Genomic DNA, 24,596 nt, shown 5'->3' with positions numbered 1-24,596 from the left:
TGGCATCTGAAATAGGCCTTCCTAAAATAGGATGCCCCCTACTTTTTTTTCTCCTGTGCCACCTTACAGAAAGATAACATTGAACCAGGGCTCTGCTAATTGCCAGTGGCATTGGTAGTAACTGGAGTGATGGGATATAGTTGCTGCAGCATTAGTCAGTTAAGATTTTCATTTCATGGTCGGTACTTTGTGACAAAGCCGTGATGTTATTCCACTTTCTGCTTTGTGTTTGAATAATTGACTAATGAGGGAATGGGTTCTGGCTCAGGAGGCATGGCTGCTTACTGTAACGTTATTTCCTTGATTTGTTTCACACACWGATTAGATGGCAAAAGCAGTAAGTTGGTAACTGCAGGTCAATCAGACACATGGAGGCTCCTGTCCCTGTCAAAAATAAGTCCCATCTCCATTTTCCTATATTTTCTTTAAAGAAAGAAGGGAAAATGGGAAGGACTTTCTCCTGTTGGTGGTAGTGGTACAGGGACAACAAACAGGCAGCAGAAGTGGTAAGGCAGTCAACCCTCCTCCAACCAGAGCAGTTCCTGAAGCGTAAGCAGAAGGGGATTACACTCAGAGTCTGCCCAGAGGCAGAGGGAGGCTTTCTTTCACATATCTGACAGAAAAGTCAGTGCTGCTGGTGAAAGAACAGCACGTGAAGGCCTAGCAGTCTATTACACCTGCCATCTCAGAGGGACTGGCTGAGCYGCTACAAGGAACACCCTGGAAAACAGAAGCCCCAAAGCTGCAAGACCTGATTTTGCTGGCTTTGCACGACAGCCAGGAATCTGCTGCTGTTAAAACAACTGCGTGGTGTGGCTAAAGCTAGACAAAATATTTCCTGACATCATCCATGGCCAAGCAGGAGACACCTGTGGAACTGCATGGATGCACCACCTCACAACTGCCTTGCTGAGGAAGCCAGAGATAAGACTGTATAAGAGCAGGCAAGTGTCTTGGGAGGGAGGCATTCATTTTGTCCCAGTTYGGGAAAGACTGATGAAGAGAATGGTCCCAGATGTAGAGAGCTTTTGTGTTGGGCTTTGAAAGCCGTGTCCAGAAGGAACACATCAATTTAAGCTTTTCCTGATACGGGAGTACCTCAGAGACCTCCCTAATATTAAATACTATCAATTAAAGAACTAACAATAGCTAATACATGAAAAGATATAAACAAATTATTATTTTTTAAGTCTTCCTTTGTAAGAATTTGAAATGCCTGTGTTGCTTCTTATTCAGGCTTCATCAACTGATGTTGCTTCAAGAAATGTTTTAAATAAACAACAGTGAGCATGTGGGAGAACAGCTCGTAAAGTAACCAACAGCGTGTAGAATCAGCTTCGGTCAACAAGGCCTGACCATGTCATACAGAAGACCTCATACGCAGGACACCCCAGAAATTTAAAGCTTTTATGGTATTCACATATACAAAATAATTGTTTATAAAATAAGCATTGATGTAAACGTTTAAGTATTGCATTCTGCATTTAAAATACTCATACTTGAATATCTAAGAATTCTGTTTCAGCAAAAGATGCCATAAAATTTTTCTCTTTCATTCCAAGCAGCAACTGACCCAGCTGTTATATATCAGATGTACATATTTTCTGATGCTAAAGTGCTCATTTAAAATGTATCACATATTAAAGTTACATTAATTCTCACACTTCCAGTATGGTCAGAATTGCTACAAATGATTATACTTACAGGAGCCACGTTACTTGGAGAAAAATAGTAATATCTTACCGCTATGTTTCCATTGCAACTTTGGGACTGGCAAACACCTGTAATTCGGTTTGGAATCAGCACATCCTCCCAGCAAGATGGACCCTTCAAAATAAAACCAAGGCATGCATGTAAGTGTTTTAACCGGCTCAATAATGCAACATATAAAAGTTGATTTTTATTGTCTCTCTTCCTACCTCTAAACCCTGTTAGAATTTATCTAGACAGTTTTATTATTTTTATGCTGAAAAAGTACAATCCGATTATAAGACAATATTTATCAGTAAAGCTCAACTACTGACAGGACATACAGTTAATATTGTAAACAGGAGTCATACGGTAGTACATTTTCTCATCATAAAAGTTCAGGCAGGGACTTTCTTAATTATGAATAAAAAGATACAGATTCATCTTCTGGTTGAATCTTGTTTGTCTTAGCCTATAGCTGACTAAAGCCAAATGGGGAAAATAAGATAGCTGGAAGTTGAATATTTGGTTGGAAATACTGGAGAATGCAGGAAGAATAGGTCAAGTTGCATGCCTGTAGTTTGCTGTTTAACTCTGTAAGTATTAAATGTCTGTATCTTTACTGAAATCTGACTTACATAGGCTGCTAATGTGGGCTTTGATACTATCTGCTTTAAACAAATTAGACTTTTTCCATCAGACATAGCTTTAATCTAACTATAATACAACATAATGATCGTATGTAGTGARGATTGTCAGTAAACTCCTGGACATTTATATTAGTTCCAAGATTTRTTGGTTGTCATTAAGAAGGAAACAAAAAACCTTGAAAAGTAAAATGATCAAAAATCCTAAACAAACTTTGTATGACTTGTTGAACAGAAATAGTTTATTTATGAGTGCATTACAAAACAAGAAGGAATAGTACATTTAAAGACAGCTAGCTAAGTAAAATATAACTTGAACATGTATAAACAGTATTGCAGATAGACATAAGGCATGACCACAGGTAGAGGTTTTGTTGACTCTTTGGGAGAAAAATTACTGTAGTATAGTTGAGTTAATACGATTCACTTTATTAGGAATCATGAAAAGAACTGAATTCATTATTTAAAACATTTGAAAAATGATTTTTTCCAAGAATTTCTCCAATGATTTTTGAACAGAATTTTATTCCATTCCTATCTATTAATCATTTATTCTACATGCACCTACATAATAATTACAAGACTCTTAGAGTCAATGGTGTTATGGCAGCATACACACAAAAAAGAAACAGTCACAAGACTACTACACAGTATGATAGTTAACAGTCTCATGAGAAGAACCAGTTCTGCAAGCATATGTTATCAACCATGGTACTGATTATCTTGATTTCAAAAGCAGAAAATATTTCAAACCAATTTTTTTTTCAGGTATTATTTCTCTAACTTCATTGGAGTTTCTCAAGTATTCAGTAGTTTGCAGGTCTGGGTCCATAATCAGGCAAAATGTAAGAAGGCATAATACCTCTTAAGCAAGAAATAAAGCATGCAGAAAATTGTTTATAATATTAATTGAGTGAGATTCTGGAAAAGTGGCTATTTAAAATTGATTTGAAACTGTGTGACTGTGTTAATTATGCCATGTTCTTATAGTATTTGAGAAAGTAGCAGCTGACTAGCAAAATATAATCAGGAAACTATCCTGAAAGAAACAAAAACAGAAAAGATCTCATGAAGTTTCCATTAGTGTTAGTTAGAATTCAATGACCAACTAGCATTGGATCAGGTCCAAAGATGGCATAATATAGCATCATCTTTTTATTTATTAGTAGTAACATCAATTTTAAATGAACTTTTTGGTCAATTTACATGGTCTTATCTACATGGAAAAGTTGTGTATTATATGGCTTGGTGTGAATTTACAGTGCTCTCACTTTTCTGCAGTAATTTGCTTTAGACCTTTCCCACGCACACAAAGGTACTTCTTGCACAAAGCAGCTTTCTGGTGGAAAAGAGAGTATATCATCTTCCACTTCATGCAGACTAGAGCATTCACACAGGGAACTAGCAATGCAGCCCCACACTACCAGTGCTACTTGCTGTACACTCACACTGTAGTTTACATCTCCCTAATGGGTCTGTATAAACAACATCCTGTCCACCATTGCTTTACACATCATTAATTAAAACTATGGGCATATAACCCATGAGAAAGTCATTATTATTTGTATTTAGCTCTGTTGATAACATTGACTACACTTGGCCTTAAGCTAAGTCAACAGTATTTTCTCTTTATTCTAACAAGAGTCAGATCAAGCTCTCTGGGGACAAATTGATACAGCAGCAGAAGTCCAAACTAGGAAGCAGATGATCTTGRTTCTGTGCATGTGTGGCTGTCAGACGTAGGGGGGAAAAAAAAGAAAAAAACCAAGAACCTGACAAAATCTATGCCACACTTTTGATGTTTATAAGAAGGAGGAATTCCCCTTTCCCAAACCTGTGCTTGMCATTCTTCAGGGTCATATTTTGTTATTATTAATGATAATGTAATATATTTGTGAAAGATTCTATATATTTGAATATTTGAGTTTTCCATTTTCAAAAAATAGCAAAAAGGCCTATGTCCTTGAAAAACTGTAATCAAAGTGTTACTGTTTCTACAGTTACTGTCCWACTAAGCATCATTGCTCTAATTGTGCCATAATAAAATTAGGAATTCTATGAAGATAAACTCTTTGAAATGCAATTTTTGTTTCATTGTTTCCTGAGTGTAAGAAAAACTTGTCAAATTGCAAATCAGCCAATCAGCTGCACTGCTGCAACACTCTGCACTCTGTAGTGTTTGTAATTATTCGCTTACTTTAATCAAGAATGTGCTGTGAGTAGAACAAGGCCCTCTGATTGCACGATTAAAGCAACTGCCCTTCCAGTGCACAGCCACACAGTTCAAAAAAAAGCTACACATCAAAATGAATGTATCAGAGTATATTTCGCCCTGTTTATAAGTRGGAAAATGAAAAAAATAAAGAAGTCTAAAGAACACCAGAATATCATTGAATTGGGGGGCAGGGGAGGGAAGGCCAAATGAAATTGAAYTTGTTTGAAGTTGAATTTGTTTTTATAGTTGGAATGGGAACTTTTATGTTTTGGGTGTTGAACTGAAACTCATACTAAGCACATGAAAAGGCTTCACATGCTATTCAGTGTTTAAAAGAAGCAGTGGAAACACTGTGTGGCGCGCAGTAGCATACACAGCACATTGTACTTTCAGTATATCTTTCACCAGTACCCAAGATGTGATTTTGTACTGTAGAATCACAACTTTTCAATGATCACTTAAAAAGCCCATGAGAACAGAAGGAGTATCTAGAGATCTCAGATGACAAATTATTCAAAATTCAGTTGCTGACAGAGCTGTTGACCTGTGAAAACCAAGAAAGGKCAGAAACAGAGGTCAGCAATAGAATCCAGTGATTCATCAAATAGTTTGAATCATTTAAAAGRCTGGAAACTATCCATGTATTTAATGCTTTGTATTTTCCCTGCTTTATATTCTCCCCCAGTGAACAATATGCAGCAGAATATCTTTAAAACACATCCTTGTACCTGCTAATATCTACATGAAAGATATAAATCATTAAAATGTTGAGCAAATGWCCCAACCAAGGGACAAATATTAATGCAGAAAGATTTTTAAAATAATGTAAGAAATAATTCCTGGTGCTTGAGAGGGTTTAAAATCAGCATACAAGTCACTGAGAAAGCACTAAATCTAATGCTACCCATGCAAGGACTCAGATATTTTTGGAAAGTAATGACTAGAGTCTTGCCTATGTGAAAGCATTTGAAAAGCTAATCCTTGTATGCTGCCCCTTCATCATGATTTTAATATCTTGAGGCAATACGACAGAAAATCTCCCCCAAATACTCAAATTACTTTAAAAATTTGGTCCTTTTTTATTGTGCTTTCACCACTCGGTGACAGCAGCATTCACAGCAAGGTATCACTATTCACTGCTTCCAGGACCAGTATGGAACGAAAATTGTGACCCTCAAATATAGGAGCAACCCAGGYATATTCTGATGGCAAACAAACGTATATGACAGCCTAATACAGCCCATGAACACTAGAGGAACAGTGATGGATCCCACCTACTATCGGAAACAACATATGTTAGCAGAGATAACATAGACTTTTGCTGTTCTCTTMTTTTCCTCTTCTCAATATAAGTTTGAACTGGCTTTCACGAAACAAGCACTTCAGCCTAGGAAATCACATGATAAGGTAAAGGCACATTTTTCTAAATCAGCCTAGATATTTTGACTAAYTAATATCAGAGCTGTTTCCTTCAGCATCATCTGACTAAAATTTATCTTCTCTAAAATCTAGCACTTTCCAAGTCTTTCATTGTTATTAYGATAACTGCACGGTATTTCAGAGCAAGTGATTTGCAAGCAGACTATGTATAGTCAGAACCACAAGAAACCGCAAGAGCCAAGAGGTTCATGAGTGTCTCAGAACTAATGGGGAGGCTGGAGAGGAGCCCACAGGTGACATATCCCCAAGAAACTGGACAAAATCTAGAGTCAGTGAAAAGGAAAAATGAAATGGGCTTTTTCTGGCATAGGCAAACTGCTAAYGGTTTAGGCTAAATATTATTACCTGTAAACCAGTGCATTCACACTTTTTTCTCAGAATCTCTTCCTAGGACATGATTTGCTCTTCACTCTCCACACTTATCACTACATTGACATTGTTGCATGCTGGGGGTGTTTGTGGATATAAACCAAAGCTCAAATAAGAGCTTTCATCCTATTTTACTAGTGCAGTAATGGAGATGACAAATTAAGACTTTTGGATACCGTGATTCATATTTTACAAATTCTTAACAGGTTTAATTTAGGAGAACCATCTGATGATCTTTTCAAGCTCTTCTTGCTAAGAATAATCTAGCTGCTATATGAGCGATACTCAATCGGACAGCAAAAAAGAAAAAAAAAATCACATGATGTGCTTCCAATAGTAAAGAGATTGGAGATCTCATTTCAATTCACAGCAAGTGAATCTATTTGAATCATAGCATTGTAAAGCTCCACATTTATTTCAGCTTTCTTTATATCTTGACAATTACAGATACAACTAAACTATGTTTATTAAATGAGATAAGACACTTATTAGATTTCTAGTGAATGCTCAGATATCATATAAACATTATTATATTTTTCCTAAGTAAAACTGTATGAGTAACAGTATCCATTCTGTGCAAAGCGTATTTCTCTAAATCCCCAAAGCAGAGCCTAACAGTATTCACAACTCAAGAGGGAAGGAAAAGGAAAAATTCATAAAGACATTATTTCTGATTTAACCAAGAAGTCCTTGCTGGCCTTCTACAAATGTTCTATTTACAGTACTTGGAAATTTATCATCTTAAAGAGAGAATTTATTGCAAGTTAAAACTGCCAGATTGACAACCTTGACGAATGTTATTCTCTGCTTAACCACAAAGTGCCTCACTGAGACAGAAGTAATTAAAGCCTATCCACAGTTTACACAGGCCTGCAAAAGCCACTTTTAGCAGCAGGGGTGTAATCTGTGTTCCAAAATTATTCATTCTTTGGCTTTTCTGCTAAAGGGGTGCCAGCTGACTAGGACACGCAGATCACAAGGTAGCTGGATGTAAGAGGCAACCCCTAATTTGTTAATTAAAGCAGCAGAGGAGTTCTTTTCTCCTACAAGCAGCATTTTAATAAACACTGCTGTGAATGATGTGACYCTACATGTCATTCTAGAGAAGTAGACAGACTGTCTCCTATGACACACTTCACTGGGGGTAAAACTATCCAATTTACTAGGGATTGACTTTAATATGAAGTCTCCCATACAGCAGTGTATACAGTGTAAAAAAGACTATCAAATTAGTTTTGGGACTAGTTTCAATGCKGTTTGTGTGATATGAATGGGAGGACTGAAATTAACTTTTTTTACATAGCACACTAAAAAAAAACTAGCAGAAGAAATCTTTTATTGACTTCGACCAGTCAATAAAAACTTAAGCATCTGGGCAGTCATATGAGGAAAAAGATTGAAGTAAAATTACTCACGTTTTCAGTCTTTGTGGGACTGAACCTATTGATTGACTTACTTACTTATGTTGGTATCTTAGGTAAGAAATGCTCCTTTCAACCAGAGTGCCCAGTCTCATTAGGACATTGACAGTTCTATGKCAAAAGTTACAACTCTTCCAAAACTCAGTAGTTGACAATTTGCTGAACTACATGCAGTTGTGCAATGAGGAAGATTTCCTATGTGCTAGTTATTTCAAATCAAAGATCAGAGAATCACGTCTCTAACTGAAAACAGTTACGTGCAGCAAGATAATTTCATATTATTTTTTATTATGACTTTTTCATTCTAATCACAGGCACTGTGTTCAAAAAGTTAAAAGAAAATATGTGAATAAGATGATTTAATAAGTTTTGGTCTTTTTTATTCTTTCATGCTGTATTATAGGTCATAGGATTGCAAAAGTAATCCCAGTGATATCAACTAATTAATGAGTGCTCATAAAAAGACATCCAAGATAAAGATCTCCACGATCTTCTCTTCATCAATAATATTTTTGGAATGGGCATTATGTTACCRATACAAACAATAACTGTATTTTACAGCCCCCCAAAAAGATTCATAGAGGTGTTGTTGCCAGACAGTTTTGGTGAGCTCTCCTCACTAAAAAAGGTGGGAAAATAGAATTGAATATATGCAAAATGCAAATTCAAATGTATTTGAGAAACTGAACTGAAAAAGTCCTGCTGCTACTTGACTACTTGAGTTGGATATAGTTAAACGTTATGCCAGAAAGAAAAAGAGACACAATTTTATAATGGAAGAAGAAGAAGAAGAAGAAATGTATATTTTCATTAAAAAAATCAACTTTCAATTAATATCCCAGGCTAATGATTTCTGATCTATAAATGCAAAACATATGATTCCTTATTTATTTGGATGCATTAAATACTTCATCAGGAATGAAAGAAGAAAACACAGAACTGGATAATATATTTACTAAATCTCTAAAAATGCCATGTGTTCTTTGAAATCATATCATTTACTAAATCACCCGTATATTTATTTAACTKTGAAGTGTTAACACCAGCAAATCCCATTGAAGTTGGTATATCTAGCAGCAGCATAAAAAAATTGGACATCCTGACCTCAGTTGCAATTACGGCTGTCTGAAATACAAAGTCATAAACCAAAATATGGGAAGAATGCCACTGCGTATTCACYATCACTTAGGTGTATAATTTAGGAACTATACAATACTCCAAGGTGATTTTAAGTTGTTGAATAATTTGAAGCATTTTTTTCATAGTAGGCAAACAGGTAACAGATGAACTTTAAGTAATTCTCCATCCTATTGGGGATGCTGGGAACTACCTGCATATKTGTCCTATGACGCTCAAGAGATCACTATAGTAGTCTATAGTGTTCAGATGGAGTAAGTTAGTGTATCTGTACAGAAGTGAAAGGGATTACTGTGAGAATATCCCTTCCATAAATCAGGACAAATATTTCTCTTACAATAAATAAGTTTGAGCAACTCACAGCCAAAACCTTTGATTCCCACTTCTTCAAATTTCATAGAGACATTTTTCTTCCTCATAGAGACATTTGCTATTTCTTTAGCTTTGATATTCAAAACTGCTGGTCATAAGAATGAGAGMTATGTGGTGAGGAGAATTACTGGATGCTAGTTATCATCTAGAAATGTTTCCTCAGGCTGTTTCATCCACTAGAATCAACTCCCTCTTCTACTTAAACTATTTGAAGGAATTCATTGTCCTTTCAAATAAACCTGGGGTAGGAGGGAGAATTAGGAGATTTAGCTATACATTTTTATTTATTTATTTATTTATTTATTTCCTTCAGATTAGCAGCTTGATATGAACTTGCCTTACTACCAGGATTTAAAACAAAGCAAGCCTATCAGATTTGGAAAATGGAGAGCTTGCTATGCACAGAGCCAGTCTAAAACTAGCTGGTTGACCAGGTCTCTGCAGAATGCAAGAAGCCACAACAAAAGGGCTCTACAACTTCACATGGTACCAGTAGCAGAGAAAAAAATCAGAAAAAAAAATCAAGCATCAGGAATATTCGAAAATAATAGTTTGATTCAGATATGGTCATTGCAAGATACATTGTTTGATTTTAAATATTTTCCATCAAGAACTTTGAAACCTTTTTTTGACTAAGAGTTTAAGCTAGAGCATTCCCATTATAGACAATGCCTGCAGAACTCATTTATTCACTTTAACAAATACAGGGATTAGTCAACACTTCCAAGCGCAAAAGTCAGATCAACTATTCAGGCTGTGGTAGATAAATATTGAGAGGCTAATTGCCTTTAGCAACTTCTTCCTGCGATTCCCTTTCCTCCTACACTTCTCTGTGCTAACATCTATTGCTCCCTCATTTCCACTGCTCTTACTTTGTCTAAAAAGTGTCTTGCCCATTCCTGTGACATGACCCATGCTCTGGGGATGCTAGATACTTTCAAGAAAAAAGCAGAGATTATCAAAAATGCTGAAGGATTTCTAAGAACAAATTTTTCTAAAGCAGGTCTAAAGTAGAAACACCAGTAGTGGCAGACTAACTTTTCATAATGTGTCCGAGCAAATTTTTCAGTTACTGCAGTTACATAGAACTGTAAAATCAAGATTACACACAACAGCACCTGTAGAAAACAGATTGGTGTACAGTCAATTTCTGATTTTACACATAGTCAGCAATCCTGCAAGACAAACTTTTATCATTTTCAACAGTGTTCGAACATTGATCCATAGCAACAGCGCTCCTATGTTCCAAAGCAAAACTAACAGGATACCAAAAGCTTTCCTAAAAATCAAAGAACAAACTATGTTAAAAGCTGTTATGTCGTGTTTGCTATTTTTTTCCGAATGCTGCAATTGTTGTAAACTTTGCATACGCACCAGAGCATTCACAGATTAATATGTCCTTTTTATTTCTTTTTGAGATGTTCCAAAATATAGGCAGACCTGCATTGGATAGATTATTCAGATTCATTTAAGGTTATGTTGCAAGCTTCCTTTTTTTCTTTTTCCCCCTAAAGCTATGATTTTCACCCAAGCATGGTCCTGCTAATTCACAGAAAAGAAATAAAAAGAGCACTCTTTAAATTTTTTACACAAGTACTTTACTAGTTATTTAATTCTGAGTAGTTAAAGAATTGAAGCAGTGCCAGGAAGTTAGTAAAAGCTTTATGACAGATCCATCCATCACACAAACCTCAGCTGCCAGGCAAACATTTAAACGTACACACTACAATTAAAGTAGCATAAAAGCTCAGGAGAGGGTAAAGAAAGAGGAGGGAAGAGGACCAAAAARTAGGGGGAAAAAAAGCAGGAAACAGAAATAAAGAAATAAAGTGTGCATTCACCCTTTTACAGCAAAACAGCTGTACGAATGTTACATGACGGTTACTACAGAATCTCTATTCACAGCAGAAAATCCCAAAGCTAAGAAGCTATTTTGCATTATAGTACCTTAGTTTTATCTGAATATGATCTGCTATGATAAAWTCCTTGAAATATGTAAGGATTAATTTTTAAAATGTCTGCAACTATCTCCAGCAATTTAGAGGCCTGACCTCCAGAAATCTGACACAAGAGCAAAGTTCAGGACCTCATCTTGGACCTCAAGGTAGTGCATAGGCTGGGAGGAGCTAAACCTCTTCATCCAAAACAGCCACTGAATAACACTATTGGATAAAATATGGGTATATTCCTATCAGCCAGCACCATACTCCCAGACATTTTCTTTTCCCAAAACTGTGCTTTAAAGGCTGCAGATTAGCCTTTCTCTCTCTCTCTTTCTCTCTTTCTCTTTAGCTGCTAGAATCTTGAATTATTTTCTGGGTAGTGACATAGCTTCAGCAGAATGGACAGAAAATACCTCTAGTCAATTTTGAGGGTTATCACCTAAATCACAGAAGAGGTGAATTTGAACCATGTCAGGCTAAAGAGGGATTTGAACCCAAGTCTCACATTTCCTCTCAGAAGTTCTCAAGTTGGCCAGCATGGGTAGGTAAGGGTTGCCTCTGCCACCCAAATCTGTGACAGCCCAATCTTGTTTGTGCACAAGATGTGATCTCTGTGCAAATCTGTTGGATCAGGCTTTGAAGRGGATCAGGTTAGAGATCTCTTATCTCTGACCCTTTATAAAAGATATGCTTTATCCTGCCTGCTCTGAATTGCTCATTTGCGTTTAGGAATTGACTTAATTAAATAACAGCAATTTTAAGCATGGGTAACTGCACAACACAGGAACAGGAGGAAATTAAAGGAATGAAAGACACCTGAAGCTTTCAAAGGGCAACTGAAAAAGGCATCATTTGGATAGCTTCAGTCTGCACTTCAGACTCATCAGTGCTTTCCTAGATTTAGCTTCGGTTCCCTCCCACACATTAGACTGATACTCTCTGGTATCAAAATGACTAGCTCTCTACTCATTACATCTGAAGTCACTTCACAAGTGTTAGAATGTATACGAATAACAGTCATCTTTTAAAGTAACCTATCAAGATATTTGGAGGWGTATATTTCAGGAGAGACGATCAAGAAACGACAGGAAACGCCATTTAATTTCATGGAAAACATCTGATTGAATTCTGAACAGCGTGAGTGAGAGAGAGATTCCAGCTTTGTAGTCATTATATCTATGTTCAGTCATGGAGGTTATGACTTGCATTAGAATTACTGAATCCATTTCAGGCTAAGACCACTCATGAACTAAGTATGCTAATCGCTTCTCAGATTTAGAAACAATCAGGCCCTCAGAGATAAATTCAGGATACTTCTACATCGCCTTGACAGCCATTGCAAACAAATCTGCATTTCTACAGACTTTATTACGTTTTATGATGAAGACAGGAGTTTTTTCTTATTGCATTCTATTTTAGTAGCTGTTTCTTTTGTCACAGGGAAAGAGAACAGWTATATTATTTAAATGTTTAGTATTTTATAATGCAGGACTAGCATTCTAACTATCAGTATGATATTGTTTTCCTTGCCCATGGCTCAGCATAAACCATGACAACACATAAAATTGAGCTGATTAACTAGAATTAATACTATAACTAATTCACAGTTCAATGGCTATGAACTGGCTTAATCAGTGCTTTTTTATTTATTTATCATCATCAGGCTTAGCTACAACAAATTTAGAACTTACCAAGGAATCAAAAGTCACATGCAAGGTATAATAGTGAAAAAGGATTGGGAACTGGCACTTCAACTTTAACCAAAACACAAATGTGCAGTACAACACATTATATATTAATAAATAAGAACATGTAGAATTTCCTTGAATACATGCGCTAGTCTACCCATTCAATTCTATGCAATTATTGTTTATAATTGTGTTCTACTATTCCAGTTCTTACACATTTCTCAAGCTATTTTTCATTGCTATTTTATGCTCTTTATTTGAAGTTTTGCTCTACTTTGGTCTCAAGACAGATTACAACTGCAGAGCAATTCATAGCCCCAAACTGCAAATCTGTAAGGAGGATAATTATAATTTGAGGTGATAGCTTTTTTTTGCAGACCAAAAACACATGCAATGCTATCACCACTGAAGAGTGCAGACTGTAGAAAGGAAAATGAGTGGCATATCTCCTTGCCCTGCAAATTGACACCTGATACTATACAGTGAAAGCCTCTGATGAAAAACTAGGCTCGAGTACAAAGAAAGAGTYCTTCCTGGATTAGAGGAAAACAATCATCTTCATGCATCTACTTTGCTCCATCTCTGAAGTTATGATTGCTTTCCTAGTCTACACCTAGATGTTAAGGAAAGCTATAAAAAAGCTGCTACCTGGAGTTAACTATTCTTTTGACAGCAAGTTAAAACAAGATGTAATGTCTCTTCTCATAGCTGCATTAATTTAGTATGGCAGTAACAGTCAAAATTAATAAAAATGTTACATTGTAAGCACATAGAACTCTAAATACCCAAGATGAATGTACTGATAATTGGTGTACTGTTTTACACATCAATATTATTCTATCTTTATACCATCTTTATATATCTTTATATATATTTATACCAACATTCTTCCACTTCAACAATTTCTGAATTGTCAATACAGGGTCATAAGATTCTCTCTTATGCAATTTCTGAAATTTTGCACATGTTGGACCACAGAACAAGTATCCCTGAGCTATTGTGCATTCATACAATACACTTAGATCTGAAAGAAATGTTAGGAATTTAAACAAGATAAAATGAAGAACATACTCATGCTTTCTGATTATTGAACTCTCACCAGCTACATTTCCCAAGCTTCCTCAGAAAGAAAAATACTTCTGAAAAGATGCCTTGCTCTCTAAAGCTTTGACGCTACCCAATACAAAGACTATGCATATACATTTATGCATGATAGTTATTCATAAACATCTAATTACATTGTGCAAATATCCATGCACTGCATTAGACAAATTCCCATCAGGTGTAACTCCTTTGAGATGAAGAGTCACATAAGGACAGAATATAATTCTGTTACAAGTGGGAAAAGGAAGATGGCAATTTGCTGTATTATAGAAAAGCTTTGTAGTCCAAATCTAGAAGCAACAGATCTGGACTGAGCTTTGAAAAACAAGAGTTCTGTTCAGCCCTTTGTCACTTGCCTACTGAGTGTCTGTCTTTGGGAAGGACACTTTCTGTCTTTGCCCAATAGTTTCCACATCCTTAATATATTGATTTCCATCATGATATTTCCTCAGAACTATCACGGAACCACAGAACAGTTGTGGTTGGAAGGGACCTCTGCAGATCATCTAGTCCAACCCCCCCGCTCAAGCAGGGTCACCTAGAGCACATTGCACAGGATTGTGTCCAGGCAGGGTTTGAATATCTCTAGAGAAGGAGACTCCACAGCCTCTCTGGGCAACCTGTTCCAGTGCTTTGTCACCCTTACAGTAAAGAAGTTCTTCCTTATATTCAGGTGRAACTTCCTGTGTTTCAGTTTGTGCCTGTTGCCTCTTGTCCTGTCACTTGGCACCACTGAAGAGTCTAGCCCCATCCTCTTGACATCCTCCCTTAAGATGTAGACAGTGATCTCAGTCTTCTCTTCTCCAGGCTAAACAGTCCCACCTCTCTCAAGCCTTTCCTCATGAGAGACATGCTCCAGTCCCCTAATCATCTTCATAGCCCCATGCTGGACTCTCTCCAGTAGTTCCATGTCTCTCTTGTACTGAGCAGCCCAGAACCAGATGCAGTACTCCAGACGTGGCCTCACTAGGGCTGAGTAGAGGGGCAGGATCACCTCCCTTGACCTGCTGACAACACTCTTCCTAATGTACACTAGGATACCATTGGTCTTCTGGGCTACAAGGGCACATTGCTGGCTCATGGTTAACTTGTCATCCACCAAAGCTCCCAGGTCCTTCTCTTCAGAGCTGAAGTTGAGAAGTCTTTGCTTTTAAATAGAGCATAATGCTATCTATATTATTAGTAACAACACTGATTTAAAAATCAGTATTATTATTACAGAAATGATGCCTTGTTGTTTCAGAAGTATGTTTCCCATTAAAATCAGCAGAAAGGTTTCTTCCCTACTCAGATCTTAACAACAACAAATCCCTGAACCAGTATTGTCTGTGAGTATTAAAAAACAAACAAAGAATATTTAAAATATCTTTGGCTGTATACCTTAAGCAGAACTTTCCTTACTGGTCTGCATATTTTACTTCTTCTCAGCAGATTTAAATTTCATAAAGTGTATATCTTATTACACTAGAGAGAACTTGACTCAACTTTAAGCCCAGAAAAACAAACTCTAAGGTCTTTCATAATCACAGTTTGCACTTCTCATTCTTAACATAAGTATAGAACTAATCTATCAACTCATGCGTTGTCACTTTTGTCTAATTATATTATATGATCACAGAAAACACACTATATTGTGGAAAATATGAGTATGTTGGTGGGTCTCTATTCATCCACTATTTTGAAACTCTTCTTTGAAAAGCCAACTGGGTTCAAACTGAGTGGAAAAAAACTCTTTAACAGCTTCTTTATAGCTGTTTTATGTTTTTTATGATAGTAATCCCTGTTATCTTGAATTGATATGCATATGTCAGCCATATTCAGGCTTGTCTCATTTCTTATAAAAGCAATGACCTTTCAAACACTTTCCTTTAAAGAAAATAACCACAAACACACATGTAAGCGCCAATGAAGTGGAAAATTAGCCTTTTGAAACAAGCAACCTCCCCTCCCCTCCATATTAAGAAAATCGTAAGACTGAACAAAAAGCATGCTGAATCATGTATGGTTGATTTTACTGTGCATAGTCCAAAAAAGTCCTTGACATTGCCAATGTTTGCCTTGCGTATAGGTCCCAGAGCCAAACCTCCATCTGGAAGAGATTTGAACTACTACCCAGAGGCATTTCAGGATCCAAACCAAAAGGTTTACAGCATTACAATCCAGTTAATTCTATTGCTTCTAATTCCAGCTGGACTTAAAGTCTTATCTCTGCACTCCAGGCCTTCAGATACAGCCTATCACAGTAACACCAATTCCCAGGGAATTCAACTCCATGACYCAGGTGAGATTAAATCCCTCCAGATAGCCCGAGTAAATGGCTCATAACTCGTTTCTGTCACTTTCGCTAATGCCTTTGTACCGGGAAAGAAACCAGCACAGGTGTAAATATCTGCAAATTATTAACTGCACTTTTTCCCTTGACTTCTATCAGTGATTCCAGTTGTCCRGTTCCTGCTGAGAACATCACAGGTATTTACTAGCTGAACTTTCTCTTTAAATACTGCGCTAATCAGCCACCGGATATTTGTAGTTTTTTCACCTGAGTGTTTTGACACACAGACACAGAGACATAAATAAACAGAATTAGAAATACTGAGGGGAAGATAAAATGCATATTTGACACTAGTTACGTGTCAAATGACACTCCCTCATATTGAATAATTCCAAAATACATTAACTGTTAAATACTTGCACCCAAAAGAAAGCAAAAATAAACTGAAAGGCAGTCATTTAAGTCTACTCATTAGGAAATGCTTACTTTAATGAACTGAAGATATGATTTCCAAATATTCTTTTAGGCCAAGTGGAAGAGAAATGAAATAACTTCTCCTGGAGAAAATGTGAATTACTATTCAAAAGTTCCTGTGCAATTGAAAATTAATACCAATCAAAATACAGCACAATGTCCGGAATTAGTCTTAGAAATAGCCACTGTCAAAAAAAAAAGTTTTGTTTATTTTTACTTAGTGTTTTTCTCAGGGACGAGAGGAGTTTGGAGGGGAGCAAGAGGAAGGGGGAAAGGAAGAGTATAAACGAAATGAATGATTTCTCAAATTAGTCTCCAGCAGTGGAAGGAAATCTGTTCCAAGAAGAGCCTTCTGAAGATCTAAGTAGGAAAAAGAAGAAAARTTTGAGCGGTCTGGATTTTGTAACTTCAGCGTGCTGGAGTCTGTCTGTGCAGAACACTGCAGAGAGACAGACAAATCAAAGCAAGCCACCGACTAGAGACAGGTCTCTTGTCTTTCTAGCATGACAGATGTTCAGCTTGCAGCCCACAGCGCCTCTGGAGGTGGTAAATACCCACCATCAAACAATGTCACCGAAGAAAAATCACAGAAGTCACATCCAATGTTTCTATCAAAAACTTCCCTTCGAGAACAGRGCAGAATCAGGGTCGAGGAGGGTCACGTAAGCAGGTGAGAGGGGCAGGAGYTGATGGGTCTATACCACACAGCTGCAGCGGAATTCCCAGACCAGAGGGTGACCAGCAGCTGGGGGCRCTGGTTTGGTAACACAGCAGTCAGCTGGTCCCACGCAGCACGACACGTCGGACCCACATGCTGAAGCAGCAGTTCGACGATTGGCAATCTCTGGTGAGGGGGCTGACCTGTGGGGCCTCTGGGCTGAGCAGAGGACTAGAAAACAGCTAGGGAGGGCAGTGCACCCAGGACCACTGCAGAAAGCACCGAGGCAATCCAGAGCTGGGAATAGGAGCTCTGAACGGGGAATACAGGCAACATACTGCTGGTGGTAATATGAGCATTTTGTAAGCAGAAGCTGAGGAAACTTGTATTGCTGCTGGGAAGAGGCACATGCAAGTTCTCTTATGGTAGTACGTCCAGACAAGGCTAAGCCCTCGGCAACTCTCATCCCACCCAGATTGCCTGAAGCAGTTACCCAGAAGTTACTCAGCCAGAAGTAAAAAATGCTGAGGAAGCACTTCTCTGTTAATAGCAAAGGCAGTCATGGGAGCTGAAATTCTGTCTATGGCTCATTTAGGGACCCGTGAGTAGAAAAGACATGGTTCCTATGCAACCCAAATGAAGTTAGATCAGCAGGGACAGGCAGCAGCAGGGAAATGACTCAGTCTCAGTGAGGCAGGTGACTCATATGTGGTTGTAATATGAATAAAAGACTAGAAGACCTAGCCAACAGAGCTCAGTTACTTTACTGATTGTATGACTGCGCCATGCGCTAACATAAGAATACTTTGCTAATCTTCTGTGTGGTGCAGCGTTGTAGAGGAACAGCACAGATATCCTTGTTTAATAACCCATAAATTATAACTCACACACATGATAGAGACCAAAGAAAACTCTGCCCGTACATCAGCATCCTGCATATTTTGTTTAGCTTGAAAGAATCCTTGCAACACTCAACAAGCTCAATATCGTCATGTATTAACCAAGCCCAAAGAACACATTTATAGGATTTCAACAATACTTATAAAAAATGCCAACTTTGCTTGCTGGTAGTTATCCAAAATATTGAAACCATGAAGCACATTTTATTTCTGTTCTTTGTTCACCCTTTTTAAGTGACATATTTTTTAATCAATGAGCAAGTCATTATTTTTTTTCCTGCATTAACACTGATTATCTGTCTTGAGACAAAAGTCTGTATTTCTTAAGATATTTAGGCATTCCACCACTGAGTTTTAGAAGGGTTGTGCAACTAAGATGGCAAAGACACACTGTGAAACCTGTGAGACACCACCAAGCCAGAGTTCCACGGAAACTAAGGTTCCTCTGTGCCTATAACACTTTTAGGTGTGACTTAGTTATCTGAATCACATGAACATTATGGTGCTGAGCATACCTGCAACTAAACATCTGTGAAAGTTTGGTCCAGAAACAACTACAGTGGTATTTATTTAACCAAACATAGACATTTATGCCTGAGCAAGATTTCTTAAGTTCCTTTTATAATGGAGAAAAATACATAGTTTAAGGGTTGGGTTATTTTCACTCTCATGTAGATGTCTAGAACAGGTCAGATAAATTGTGCTCTGAAAGTGCCCATTTCTCTATTTCCTTTTACTAACTGTGAAGTGAGCCCAGATTTAATTCCAGCACAGATATCTAAGAAGTGGTAAATATTGAAACTTGGGTGAGATGAATCTATTCTTTACATACTCAAATGGAAGAAAAATGTGATTTCTCTGCTGATTTTTGTATAGAATTTATTTGTGGACAGTTCATAAAATAAAACAAATATTGCTATTATTTATTAACACCTCTTCAGGATATATGAAGTCAGAGAAAATCTGATTCATACTAAAAGGGGTTTACAATGTTGAAATATCTTGAGCTCACTTTCATAAGAAACTATACATAAGAACAAATAAGTACTAAATAAGGCATAATAAAATGAGTGAAAGGAACTCAGTGGCATCACCAGTATATATGGGCAGATGGCTAGTGGGAAGAGCTACTCTTTCTACATTATGCAAATTCCCTATGCAAAGTATAGAGCTTAGGTCCACAATCAATATCTGACAGTAGAAGTATACAGAAATAGGTAAGAAATGTCCAAATAGAAGTTATCTGAAAATTGAGGAAAAAGTGTGTTTGTGGGGGTCAGAACTGGATGTTTACCTGTTAGTGTTAACTTGGAAAAAATGACCAATAATTAGCATCTTCTCTGGCCTAAGTATAAGAAAGAGAAACCAGAGAAATTTTCTTTCTGGTTTTGCCTTTCTGAGAATGCTGGAAATGCTAATCTGAAATAGTTATCAAATTATTACAACTGGATTCTTGAGCATCTAGTTAAGGCTGAACGTAACTTTCTTTTATAATGTCTCAGTTAGTTGTTATCACTTAAARGTAACCCTGAAACTGTATTACCTATGAATGAGTGCCATAGCTCATTTTGCTATCTAGCCTGTGTTTTCATTTTACAATGCTTGTTTTTCTATTAAAGATGACAAAACACCAGCCTTTAAATTCATGACAATAATTTGAACAAAACTAAAATGGGATATAATGTTTCAGTTTTCCTGCGTATGATTACACAGTGCAATTCTAAAGTCAAATTGCTGAATTCACCAAATGCCAGAACAGTCTGATCATCTGTGAAGATGTAGAAGGCCAGTAAGCTATTATAATCACTATTMATGTAATGCACATAAAATAGCATTGACATAAGCAGCAATCAAATTCTAGTATACCTTGGACAATGCTCCTGCAAACAGGTAATTTTGTTCATTTTACTGCTACATTTCCTTTCTCACATAACAAGACCTATACATTTCCTTACAGGAGAAGACAGGGGGTAATGATGAAAGTTTTTGGCAATAATTTTTATGCACAAAACAAGCACACTATTTTTCTTAAATAAATTATGTTACAACTCCTTAATGTCAGAACACTACCTCTTTATTTGAGCAGTTGTATATATCTAATATTAAAACTGCTCAGGAATTCCTGAGAGATTTTACACTGGCTCAGCAACCTACTATCACTGCACTCCAGCTACTTTACTAAGTCAGAGTATATTGTTGTGGCATGGCAGGGAAGGAATTAAGTTTCAGAAGGGAGGAAAAGAGCTGAGTTCAGACCCATCAGATTTTATCTAGACTTCATTTAAGCAGGATGCAATGAAATAGAGGCCTTCAAAGGATGATGATTAAGGTATCCCCCAAAATTCTGGTAAGAGAAATTAATTTTGAAGATTTGTACTTCCTGTCTTTTGCTTTTAGTGAAGCTGGCAATGATTTTAACTATACCACATGCTGAAGATCATGTTCTGCCAGAAAGAAGTGTAGTGAGTTTAATTTTACTCTTTTCTAGTGGCATACTAGAGTCCATAGCTGTAAAGAAAAGATTGCCAAGACCTCTGCAATCTTTGACAGCACAGATAGGAGAATCTCTTTTCACTTTCAAAGAAACAGTTATTTTCAACAGCAGAATATACTTTATCACAAAGCATGTTTTTACAGAAATGAAACTGATATATTACTAATGTATCCTATGAAACTGGTCACATATGGTTGCTATAGTTTTAATTATTTTTAATAGTATTAAAATCTTTTCCATCTGTACCATTTCTTTAATCACCAATACAATATAGTACAATTCTACATGGCTAAAATAAAGATTACAGTTATCCACAAGCCTGAAAATAAATGCTAAAGTGTACTGTCAATCCAGATTGCATATGAATTMTGTCTTTGCAGACCTTTCTATTTCAAAGCACTACACAAAAAGAAAAAGAAAACCAGAGGCCTTGCTGAGTGCAGATCGCATTTTTAGATACCTGGCTTAAAAGAGGACTTAAAGGTCATCAAGCCTGATTACATTCTGTTCAACACAATAAAATGCAGCCATGTGTAAATTATTATTGAGCAAATTATGAATGATTCATGGCAGATTTTTCATTAGAATGTAATGTCTCCTTTGCTGTAAAGTCAACATTATGATCTACACTGTTATTTCTTTAAATTCTTTGTATTAAACTACACAGGAGAGATGCTTKTATTTGTAAGATTTATATCTACATACAGTATAACAAATAGCAAAGTTATGTTTAAAAATGCCCATCCCTTAGCTAATTCAAAGCTCTAGATCATAAATTTAACAGGAAGAGTTGTTTCACACAATAATTAAAATTGTTGTTATTATCCCTGGTATTTATTTTGGCAAGGTAAGATTATATAATGAATATAATTGATTACAACTTGTTTAAGCACTGCTTTCTGTCAACCTGTAACTATGTTTTTCATTCTGTGCATGATCATCATTCTCCTTTCTTCATAAAGGTTACAGAAAAATATCCTTGTCTGCTCTTTAGAAGATAGCCACTTCTAAGACTCTCTTTTGAGAATCAACAGCCTTTAACAATGTTTGATATACAGCCAGAAAGGAGTATGGAGGAGGTAAGTGGAGAGRGAATGCTTAATTTAGCATTGTGGGAAATACATGCCAAAAATTCAGCTTCTTGCACTTGAGTGAAGTTCTCTTTTCCGCAGATAACTCTCCCCTCCACACGTGCCTACAGCCAATACTATTAGGTGCTGATATCCAAAAAAATTCACTACTGAAACCCTGCTTTCAGCATAGCAACTATTTCTTGGTTTAGTGCTCAATCCTTCTGTTCTTTGGTGCCAAACGCAGACTTAAGCTCATGATGAGTTCCTGGATCTGATTTTTGACTGTTAAAAGTGATTGGGTATTATTTGGCCTGTAGATTTAAATGAGTTAGCAATGCTTCTGTTCAGGAGAAAGACAGCAGGGACTATACTCCTCTGTTTACTCTTGGTTTAGAAGCAGAGAACATGATAGCACTGTGTTTCTCAACATATAATAATGGGAGAGTGATGGAGTTTGGAAAACATTTGAAAGACCAAAAAATGTAAATCCTTTTTTTCAAATGACCAACATTGATAGCAGAGAGGAAATTACTATAGATCATTAGTATAGAGCTAATAAAAACAAAACAGCTTTTAAAGGGAATAAGGCAGTGTAAGAGAATGAAATGGTTTTAGGGTAGCTTTAGGATGTAATTTAAATAGATTGTAAATCTTTACTTCAAGAGTAACATAAATCCAAACTATAAAAAACAAGTACAATTAAGTCATTTCAACAATGACTCTCACACAAAGTATCTAACTAGAGGATATAATTATAAATTACAAAAAAAGGCTTTCAAGAGATGATTTTGGCTTTGTTTGCATGCTGGAGGGAGGCATGACAATAGCAAACTGAGTCTAAAAACATATGTCAAACATCATTGTAACAGAAGAGAATATGAAATGAAATGAATAAAAAGCCCAAGAGGAATGCTTCTGGGTCTTGGTGGGTCTTCTATGGAGCAATGGTAAGATCGTAAGGTAACACTTCTAATTTCTACATGTACTTTATTGCTAATGTTCTCTCTGATTTTGGCCAAATTTCTTAGTCTAAAATTGTCATTTTCAGAATCCTGACTTTCGCTTTACACTTACAAAACAAGCTGATTACAGGTAGGTACTCTATAATAATTGTGAGTTACCAACTCTAGAAGACAGACTCTGCATACTGAATGCTAAGAATCTACATTTATTTATCTATAAACACATTTATTTATCTTAAACAAATATGCTATAATACACTATAAATACACTTATTTTTCTTAAAAAGTATCTGATTTTGCAGAGGCTAAATCAATGTGTGAGCGGATACYCTGTGAAAGTCTATCCCGTTTCTCTCCATGCCTATTTATATACCTAGAAATCAGCAAAATTTTAAGCTATTGGCTTTTCTCTCTTCATCAAATTTTTTAGGACAGTAAATAATATTTATTATTACTGAGCAGTGGGAAAGATCTTACCAATTCACATGTTTCTCACATGTTTTAAGATATTAGAATGGAAGAAAAGTAGTCTTGTTACAAAGAATTAGTTCTATTATGGGTATGACAAGTTCTATTCTGCAAGTAAGCCAGAACATTGAACAGCTTCTGAGAAAGATTTTAACATTTGTGCTGAAAATGGCCCTGATTCAGCATGGTATTCAAGCGTATGCTTCAGATTTATGTTTAGTCCATTGACTTCAGTTAGGCAATCTTATACTGCTAACTCCACAAATAAAGTACTTCACTGCTAGTGGATGCAAGTAAAGAAAATATCAAACCATTATCTGTGCCTGTGGTTCCTCATTCTCATATTAATTCAACTTCTGACTGAAACTCTAACCTGAATGAAGTACTGCAGAATCCTAGCTTGTGCAAATAAGCAAATTATTTCATAAACTTCTGTTTCATAGGATTGAAATGTCAATTATTTAATGAGGCTTTTAGTAATGGGTTTCAGAAATTAATCTGTTAAGAACTACATCTATCTAGTTTTGCTAATGAAAAAGTAATTGGACAAACAAAGAAGCAAACACGTTAGATTAAAAAGCGGAAGCTACTGTAGTCTTGAGAATAAGGTTTGTGATTATCACTGCTAGGCTTTTCCTCTCCTCCCTCTTCTAACCTTCCATTTTACTTAATAGAAGCTGCAGGTTCATGTTCGTGTTATAAATGTACAAAGACAGTTATAATATATGAAAAGTTCACAATAATAATAATAATAATAACATAATTTTTAAAAATACAGAAAACTAAAGGCTCAGTAGAATAATATGGAAAGTAACACCTATGAAACTCAGGTTGACTCATTTAACTACAMAAAGCCTTCCATATGAGCTCATCCAAGATGCCAGAAATACACATGAACCAAAAAGCAATGGATCAGAAAGGAACTCCTCACAGCCTTCTCTTCTGGAATAAAGAACTATCAGATATGGCAAGGAATGGCCTTCCAGTTTTAGAGCTGACGGCTTCAACGGTGTTATAGTATGTCTGTAGTGACATAGTTGAGACCAAAATCCTGTTTTAGGTTTAAAACTCATGATCTGTCATAAATTTTGCAAACATTTAATATCGTCCCTTAACAAGAGTTACATATCCAGGAGATTCTACAATGGTCCCTAAGTTTAAGGTACCATTCTTAACATTACTAACGTGGCCAATTTTATTTCAAAACTGTGGTTTACTGTGTCAAAGATCAACTTGTATTTCATTTTGCTTTTTCAAGAAGGTGACTAATT

The 24,596-nt window shown here is 36.4% G+C and overlaps 1 protein-coding gene across 1 annotated transcript in view; it reads right to left on the bottom strand.

Moving 5' to 3' along the window:
* LOC146594475 (E3 ubiquitin-protein ligase parkin-like) overlaps window positions 1-24,596 on the bottom strand; it is a 488,318-nt gene that overhangs the window by 411,509 nt on the left and 52,213 nt on the right. The window contains exon 2 of the mRNA XM_085307410.1: window positions 1,744-1,827. The gene's annotated coding sequence lies outside the window, so the exon portion shown is untranslated. The remainder of the gene's footprint in view (window positions 1-1,743; window positions 1,828-24,596) is intronic.

The sequence above is a fragment of the Rhea americana genome, unplaced genomic scaffold, assembly GCF_003343005.1.
Source record: "Rhea americana isolate MKP2758 unplaced genomic scaffold, rheAme1 scaffold_258, whole genome shotgun sequence".
NCBI classification, from domain to species: Eukaryota; Metazoa; Chordata; class Aves; order Rheiformes; family Rheidae; genus Rhea; species Rhea americana.
This window is presented reverse-complemented; position numbering and strand designations above follow the sequence as displayed.